We start from the raw sequence: 9223 nt of genomic DNA, 5'->3' as shown, positions 1-9223 counted from the left end.
CATCATAGCTGGCAACTATTGTGAATCACGATACAACTCTACAAATATAAGGAGGTCTCAAAATGATATTTATAAAGCCAATTAATTCAAATATAATTTTTTTCAAGAAATGATATTGGACGACGGAAAGATGATGATAAAAATAAAAGCATGATATCTGCAAAGAAAATTATACACGGAAGGAAAAATGTTGAATTTAAGCCTCTCTCCTTTCAAATTTCATTATTATTATTATTATATTATTATTATTATTATTATTATTATTATTATTATTATTATTATTATTATTATTATTATTATTATTATTATTATTATTATTATTATTATTAGTAATCATATTTACCTATAGAATAAGGACATATCAACCAGACACTAGGTAAATTATAAGGATAGTCATCTTTACCATCTTAACGACCATCAATGCTTTTAATCTTGTTGTTTTAACTATATCAACTAAAAAAGCAAATAAATAAACTAAGGAGGCGAACCATCATCATCTTTATAAACACCATTATCATCATCTCATCTTAACCGCACCCAGGCCTTCCCTGATTCAGGATATATATGATTAATATTGTGTAACTCTAGAAAAAAAAGTCCATCGGTTCTAGACCATTGTGGCTGATGTGGGCCAATCCCCGAAGAATCTATTGCCTTATAGGATTACATCTCCGTAGATACTGGTGTCAGATTTCGAGGCAAAACAAATACAATGTTGGAGTCTATTCGCAGCCAAACTTTTCAGTGAAATCGAATTCTTTACCCTGATGCAAGTTTGTTAGTGAAAGGTAAGTAGTTTATGATAATAATAATAATAATAATAATAATAATAATAATAATAATAATAATAATAATAATAATAATAATAATAATAATAATAGTAGTAGTAGTAATAATATTAATAATAATAATTATAATGTAAAAATTAGTGTGTTGAATTAATATTACAAAGTAATGTGAAAAATTTCAACATTGTTATGCATAAGGAGCAAGTTAAATAACAAGCGTTATGATAGCAGATATATAACAAATAAATGAAGGAAGAATACGTAAACAGGCAAAAACGAACATACATAAAAGGCAATACAATGATATTAATGGATTCACTCCAGCTAAAGACAACATCACTAAAGAACAACGTAGCTAACTAATAAACTGATTAAAACTAAGGAAACAAGATGAAAATCGACGCCTTATAAATATTATTTGCCTATTTGACTAGCTATGGCCATGACACAATTAACTGATGACGAACAAACATGAATAACCTTCCCCATTCTTTTAAAGGTAAAAAGGGATATCCTCACATCGAGACTCCGAAGTCCTGTAATCGAGGACAGAAGAAGAAGAAGAAGACTTTCGAACAGGGTCATAGTGAGCCACCTGCTTCTTAGCTGTCATCGCTACTACCCCGATGTTATTGGAGGAAGGGGAGGACAAGGCCTCAAGAAATCTGGCGTGCGAGGAGTAGGGGCTTGAGGAGAGAAGACGCGAGAAAACGAGGGACTGAATTTGAACAAGCAGTATAATAATAATAATAATAATAATATAATAATATGCTTTATTTCAGCTCAGGGCCATATACATGGAATATACAAAATACAGACAGTAACATACACAATCTAGATACATGAGACAACATGATAAAAAAGAAAAAGAAAATGAATAATTGGCACTTATCCACAAAATAGCTGAGGTAGCATAAAAGCTGGTAATCTAATACTGGTAATAACAGTAATAATATTGGTTAGAAAAAAATATGCATTGAGAGTAATAACAGTTAGTGCACATATTATATAACTTAAATTTCAACTAGAGACCTTAGGTGGTTACAGTAGTCAGGTCCAGAGGGCTAAATACAAGAATTGAATGTAAAGAAAACTTTAACTTGATAGTAATCACAGTAATAATGAAAAATTAAAATATCAGCAATAAATGTAATAATGACAAAAACTGCAGATGACATCTCGCCAATACAGAGATTAAGTCCTTTAGGGGACAAAGGCCTCATTTTCCCATCTTTCCCACAATTTAGATCTTCTTGCTTCACTCCTTAGGATGCTTTGTATGAGCGAGTTGCTGCTGTTTCTCACTCGGGTTACCAGACTGGACATTGTTCGCCTAACAATGATTTTTAAATTGTCCAGGTGGTTTTCTATGAGCATCTGTGTGGCGGAGTGGTAGCGGGGAGTGTTTGTGAGGCGTCTCAGAATGTCATTGTGCACAACAGTGATACGTCTCATGGTCTCTCGGGTATAGTTCGTCCAGAGGGAACACCCATAGATACTGTAGCAGTACGAGCGGAAGAGCAGCAGTTTCACGTCTCGGTGACAGAAGGCAAACCTCCTTGCAATCATGTTGCCAGCTGCACATAGTTTACGACGCCTCTGTTCAATGTCTGCCGTATCTTTTAGGTCGTCGATGATAATGTGACCCAGATACGGAAATTCGTGCACAAATTCCAGCCGATGGTTTCCGAGGAAAATTTGTGGTTCCGCAATGTGCTTAAGCGATCTCGGGAGCAGCGACATGCACTGGGTCTTGGTTTCGTTGTAGATTATATCAAATTCCTCTGCATATTGGCGGCAAGTGTCGATGAGTCGTTGGAGACCTTGCACTGAAGGGGAAATCAGAACCATATCGTCGGCGTAGCAGAGGTAGTTTATAGTTGTTTCATTGACGGTGCATCCGATTGGGAGTGAGTTCAGTTTGACATTCAAGGCATCTGTGTATGTATTAAAAAGGTATGGAGAGAGAATGCCCCCTTACCGAAGCCCGTTTAGGGAGCCGAAGGTGTACGATAATACGTTACCCCATTTGACACAGAATTGCTGTGTGGAGAACCAGCAATGTAAAATGCCAATTAGATATAGGGGTGTGCCCTTTTATGCAGCTTCAGGAAGAGCTTCAGGTAGTTTACTCTGTCAAATGCTTTTCTCACATCTACAAAATAAAGGAAAACAGGAGAGGCTGATGATAGGTAGTAGTTCAGTAATTCTTTCAGTATGTAGATGCAGGTGTCGGTTGAGTGGTTTGCTTTAAACCCGAACTGGTTGTCAGTGGTGTGTAGAAAGGGGAGAAGTCTCACTAGAAGAACCGACTCAAGTATCTACTATGCGATCGTTGTGATTGCAATCGGCCGGTAGTTGCAAGGGTCAGCTGCATCCTTTAGCTTGTTTTTGATGAACATATATATGAAATATCGTAATATATATATTCATATTTATATATATGCATTAAGCTACAAATGTCCTTCAGTATCCAATGCGCCCTACCTCGGAATTGATATATTTTCATATATCTTAACCGAAGGAGAATCCACGAGAGGACAAAGTTATTATCAACTAAAAAATACCCCTTACGGTTAAATGTGCTAATTCCGAGGGAGAGAGAATTGGACATTGAAGGACATTTGTAGCTTAATGCATGATGTATATGAATCACGGTGACGTGATAGAGATTAATCTATATATAAATATATATATATATATATATATATATATATATATATATATATATATATATTATATATATATTCTATATATATATATAATATATTATATATATATATATATATATACATACATTTATACATATATATACATATATATATATATATATATATATATATATATATATATATATATATATATATAATAAAACCGCCAGTTTGATGCTGGTGTTAGGTCCTATAATTATGAAATACAGACCGCTAAGTTCGCTACATCTACCGTTAAGGAGAGGTATTATTTTATAAGTGTCGTAGAAGCAGTGAGAGATTAGTCGTTGCAGTAAAAGTATAGTCGTTGTGTCAAACGATTTATTACGAACGGATGACGACTTGCAACTCATACAGTACATAAACGCAAGGAAAATAGAAACCACCAAGGGTTTATTAGGGAAGGCGCCACGAAAAAAAAAAAATATGGAAACATGCCCCGGGCATGAAGAGGTCCTGGGAGACCTTATAGGAGCTAAACGATGGGTCACAGCCACACGAAGATGTGTCCCGAAGGTCTGGGCATCGCGTTTGAGGTCACCCCCCTTAAGTGGAGGTAAACAGTGAGGTAGTTGTCGGTCGTTGTAAATGGCAGCGTCAATGAGGGTAGCAAATAGCTTCGAGACAAAAAATATACTCTGTAACCGAGGCACCCGTCCTGGTCTACGTCACTTTCGAAATGTCGACGCTCTTCGAATTTCAAAAAAAAAAAAAAAAAAAAAAAAAAAAAAAAACTCCGCGAGACGGTTTTTTCATTTTGCTCTGAAAAATTCTTACTTATTTCGTTCAGTGAAGGGAAGAACGGTTTTAGATAAAAAGCAAATGTAACATCATCATTTTGTTTTGAATATTGTTACTTTGTTTAGTGAAGGGAAGAATGGCTTTAGATAAAAATCAAATGTAAGATAATAATTTTGCTTTGAAAATTGTTACTTTGTTCAGTGAAGGGAAGAATGGATTTAGATAAAAATCAAATGCAACATAATCATTTTACTTCTAAAAATTTTACTTATTTCGTTCAGTGAAGGTAAGAATGGCTTTAGATAAAAATCAAATGTAACATAATCATTTTGCTTTGAAAATTGTTACTTTGTTCAGTGAAGGGAAGAATGGATTTAGATAAAAATCAAAAGTAACATAATCATTTTGCTTTGAAAATTGTTACTTAGAATATTTAGTAATAAAACTACTTGTAGTCGCCAGTCATTTTTTTTAGTTTCAACAACGAAATTAAGAATCACTAAAAATAAAAGATAAAACATAAAAAAAAGATAGTATACTATCTAAAACCTTTAAGCTCACCAACCCATCTCTCAACTCCAACTCAGTCCATCGTTTAAAAGAGGCTTCCCTTGGAAAACACAAACACACACACACACACACACACACACACACACACACACACACACATCCTCACATCAAGTGTTATCCAAACATCTCGCCATTGGGAATTAACGTCAAATTATTGGCCCTCGTGAATCTTCGTAAGTTTACCCCGGTAGTTGCTATCAACCAGATTCAACAACATCTGATAAGGGTCCCCGACGAGCTTTTAGAATTATCAGATGCTAAATGTAAACAAACGTCTTTCCTCTGAACAGCCATGGCCCCGTAACCAGGACGAGGCTTAGAATACTATGTGTCAGAAGCGGTTCTCAGCTCTCCAAAGTTTTTACTCTTGTTCGTTGCTACGATTAAATATGAATACGACTATAACAATTGCAGCAACAGCAACAAGAACAACATCAAGATTCTTGCTCGATGCCTTTGCCAGTGTTCATTACTCAATACTTCTAGTAATATCAATATTATCATAAACGTCACCTTGAGTATCATCAGAAATGGTAACAACGGCAGCAATAATCCAGGGTAATTTCAATCTTAAGCTTTACTGAAGCTGATCAGGAGAATTTTACTCAAAAGTAAAAGAATGCCGTCTTCTTAACTAATGTCCAAAGGAATCCAATCTTCTTTACCTTTATTATTTAAATATCCTTCGTATGGATGAGCAGCATGGCAACCTCAGGTCTGAAGAATAAGTTATATAATTTCCAATTAATAAGCATACTTTTATCGATTTTTCCCCTATATTATTCACTATCATTTATTATCATCTCCATCGTTCTATTTTTTTACCACGGGTTTTTATTCAAATTGTTAGTATCATTATCATGTTAACATCATTAATAATATCAATAATGTCTTTGATGACATGTTATTGATGATGCTCTCATCATCAGCAGTATTACAGTTGCTATCATTGCCGATGTTGCTAGTACTAACGTTATCCTTGATGCTATCATCCCTGCCATTATTATTATTATTATTATTATTATTATTATTATTATTATTATTATTATTATCTGATGATGTTCTCACCGTCATCAGTATTACAGTTGCTATCATTGCCGATGTTGCTAGCACTAACGTTATCCTTGGTGATATCATCCCTGCCATTATTATTATTATTATTATCATTATTATTATTGTTATTATTATTATTATTATTAGAACAGCCTTTGCCCCAGCAGTAGAGACAATATAACACCTGCTATCATTGCCGATGTTGCTAGTACTAACGTTATCCCTGCCATTATTATTATCATTATTATTATTATTATTATCATTATCAGAAAAGCCTTTGCCCCCTCAGAGGAGACCACCCACCGAGGCTGGCGTTTATCTGAAGAAGAAGGGATGACGGACGGCTGTTAGCAGCCTCAACGACTTGTTTGTGGAAACAAGTGTCACGCCGACACTTTCCCGACGCTGGGTTGCGGGTGGCCGCCCACAAGGCGTTGGTGGGCGGTAGATGAGAGCGTTGACGGGTGAACGATGACGGGTGAACGACCACACCCAGGCCTTCTTTTTTTTTTTTCTTTTCCAAAACGACCCCTTATTATCACCCGCTTTCGATAACGGGGTCACTTGGGCGAATCAATGCGCCCAACGTAATGGCTTGCATAGGCCTATTGAAGGCCCTCGGGGAAGATCTGACTTTGATTTTTATTGCTGGGCGTATCTTAGTAATCTGAAGAGATTTCTGGTGGTTATTTTTAATAATAATAATAATAATAATAATAATAATAATAATAATAATAATAATAATAATAATAATAAACTTCAATTCATCTCCAAACCCTTTGGGGGCCAGAGGTATATCGATAATAATAATAATAATAATAATAATAATAATAATAATAATAATAATAATATAATAATAATAATAATAAAAACTTCGATTCATCTGCAAACCCTTGGGGGCCAGAGGTAGATAGGCGAAAGTTGGTGATGATAATGATAAAAATAACCTCTCCTTCTGATAGTACAACATTGTACGTCTTTCTGAAATAAATCTGAATTTATATGAAACTTTTAATACTTCTCTAATCGCAATTTGTTAATAAAAATAATAAATGTTTTGGTCCAAATCCTTATACAAATGATAATAATATTAATGTAATTTCCTTCATCTAATAAGAAATAGCAAAGAAGTGTGTATGTAGAATGAATTAATTGGAAGATACAAAGTTAAATTTAAAGAAACCTTAATCAAGATAAGCTCTGGACAAAGATATGTTAAAAGATTTGAATCTCTGTGGAGGCTAAATTTCCTCCATTTGATAAGAAATAGAAAAACAGTGTATATATGTAGAATAAATTAATTGTTAAATACAAAAATGAATAAATAAAAAAAAGCTCAATCAAGATATAACTGTGGATAAAGATATAACAAAGATATGAAGTCTAAATGAATAATCCAGTATGACGCAAAAGCGTAGGCTATCCTTGTTTTATTTCCGTGTGTTACAGCAATGTATATGGGTAATGAACCAGGATGGCCTTGAATGAACTCCTGCTTCAGACATGTCGTCGCCTAAGCCTGGAATGGCTTCCTCTAACACAAACCTATACATACATGCAGTATGAAAGTATACCTCAGTACGAGCTTCGGTACGGTACGTAACGTCCCTAGGGTTCTGACTTCCAGTCATTATTGATTATAATGGTTACACTGATGGTAATGATAATTGCAATAATGGAAAAAGAAACCAACAAAATTACTGAGTATAACTTGTTTGTTTGTAAGTATTTATATAGAATTTTACTTATAAGTAAACAAGTTAGACTTCCAGTCATCACTGATTAATATGTGGCTACACTGATGGTAATGATAATTGCAATTATGGTAAAAGAAACCCACAAAATTACTGAGTACAACTTGTTTGCTTGTAAGTATTTCCATAGTATTTTAGTTATAAGTAAACAAGTTATAATCAATAATTTTGTGGATTTCTTTTTCCATCTTCAGAAAAGAACTGAAAAACGTTTTTGAATGGTTCATTTACAATAATATCATACTTAAGAGCAGTTAAATGAAAGCAAAGCTACTTCAGCTTGATGGAAAATGCAATAAAAAATCTTAATCATTCTAAATGATGGTAATTTCACTATATATATATATATATATATATATATATATATATATATAATATATATAGATATATATATATATATACACACACATATATATATCATATATATATATATATATATATATATATATAATATATATATATATATATATATATGTATATATATATATATATATATATATATATATATATATATGTATGATATATATTATATATATATATATATATGTATATATATATATATATATATATATATATATATATATATATATATACATATATATATATATATATATATATATATATATATATATATATATATATATATATACAGCTGCTGGACCCATTTAGCTGCAGGAGGACCCGCTACTCCAGATGAAGAGATGCTTGGACAAACAGATGGCCTGTAATAGCCAAACACAGTATAGGTCGGCCAAGACCTCTCGACTGACACTAGAACGTGCTAATGTCACAATCAGACCCGAAGTAGGGATCTTCTCTTCATTATAATATTCTGTGATAGGGGTCAGGTGACTACGCTACGCTTCGTGATAAGGGGCGGTGGGGGTGAAGTACAGGGGAGGCGGGGGGGAGGGGCACGGGTGTGGATCAAAAATGATGATGAAGAAGACGGGAGACAATAATATGGAAGGGAGGAAAAACGGAATAAAAGATCTGCAAAGGAGAGGAGGAAGAGGATAAAAGGATCACGAAAAGGGGAAGGCACGGATACGATAGATGCAAGTAACAGAGTGAGAAAGAGGAAACAGAATAGAGAAAGTTAAGATGGAAATGACTAATGTATGGAAAAGCGATAAAAGCGGGCAAAGGGGACGGGGGACAAGGATATAGATAATGGAATAAAAATGAAGAACGAAAGGCGTCGAGGAAGTAAAGAAAAAGAAAGAAGAGAAAGGAAAACGAGAGGGAAGATGACAAGCAAGGAGAAAGGAATAAATACATTAGGAGGAGGAGAGGAGGAGGAGGAGGAGAAGGAGGAGGAGGAGGAGGAGTGTGACGAGGAGTTGGAGGAGAAGGAGGAGGAGGAGGAGGAGAGAGGAGGAGGAAGAAGGAGGAGGAGGAGGAGGAGTTGGAGGAGAGAGGAGGTGGAGGAGGAGAGAGGAGGAGTAGGAGTAGGAGAGAGTAGGAGGCAAGAGATGCAGCGGGAAAGCATCTGTTCATCACCCCAGAGAGACGATTCATTAAGTGCCTTCTTGTTATTACTAGAAGATAGATGCCGTGATATTTGGTACAGCTAATGAACTCGGTTTTATGGCTTCGGCACCAC

This window comes from Macrobrachium nipponense, chromosome 31 (genome assembly GCF_015104395.2).
Source record: "Macrobrachium nipponense isolate FS-2020 chromosome 31, ASM1510439v2, whole genome shotgun sequence".
NCBI classification, from domain to species: Eukaryota; Metazoa; Arthropoda; class Malacostraca; order Decapoda; family Palaemonidae; genus Macrobrachium; species Macrobrachium nipponense.
This window is presented reverse-complemented; position numbering follows the sequence as displayed.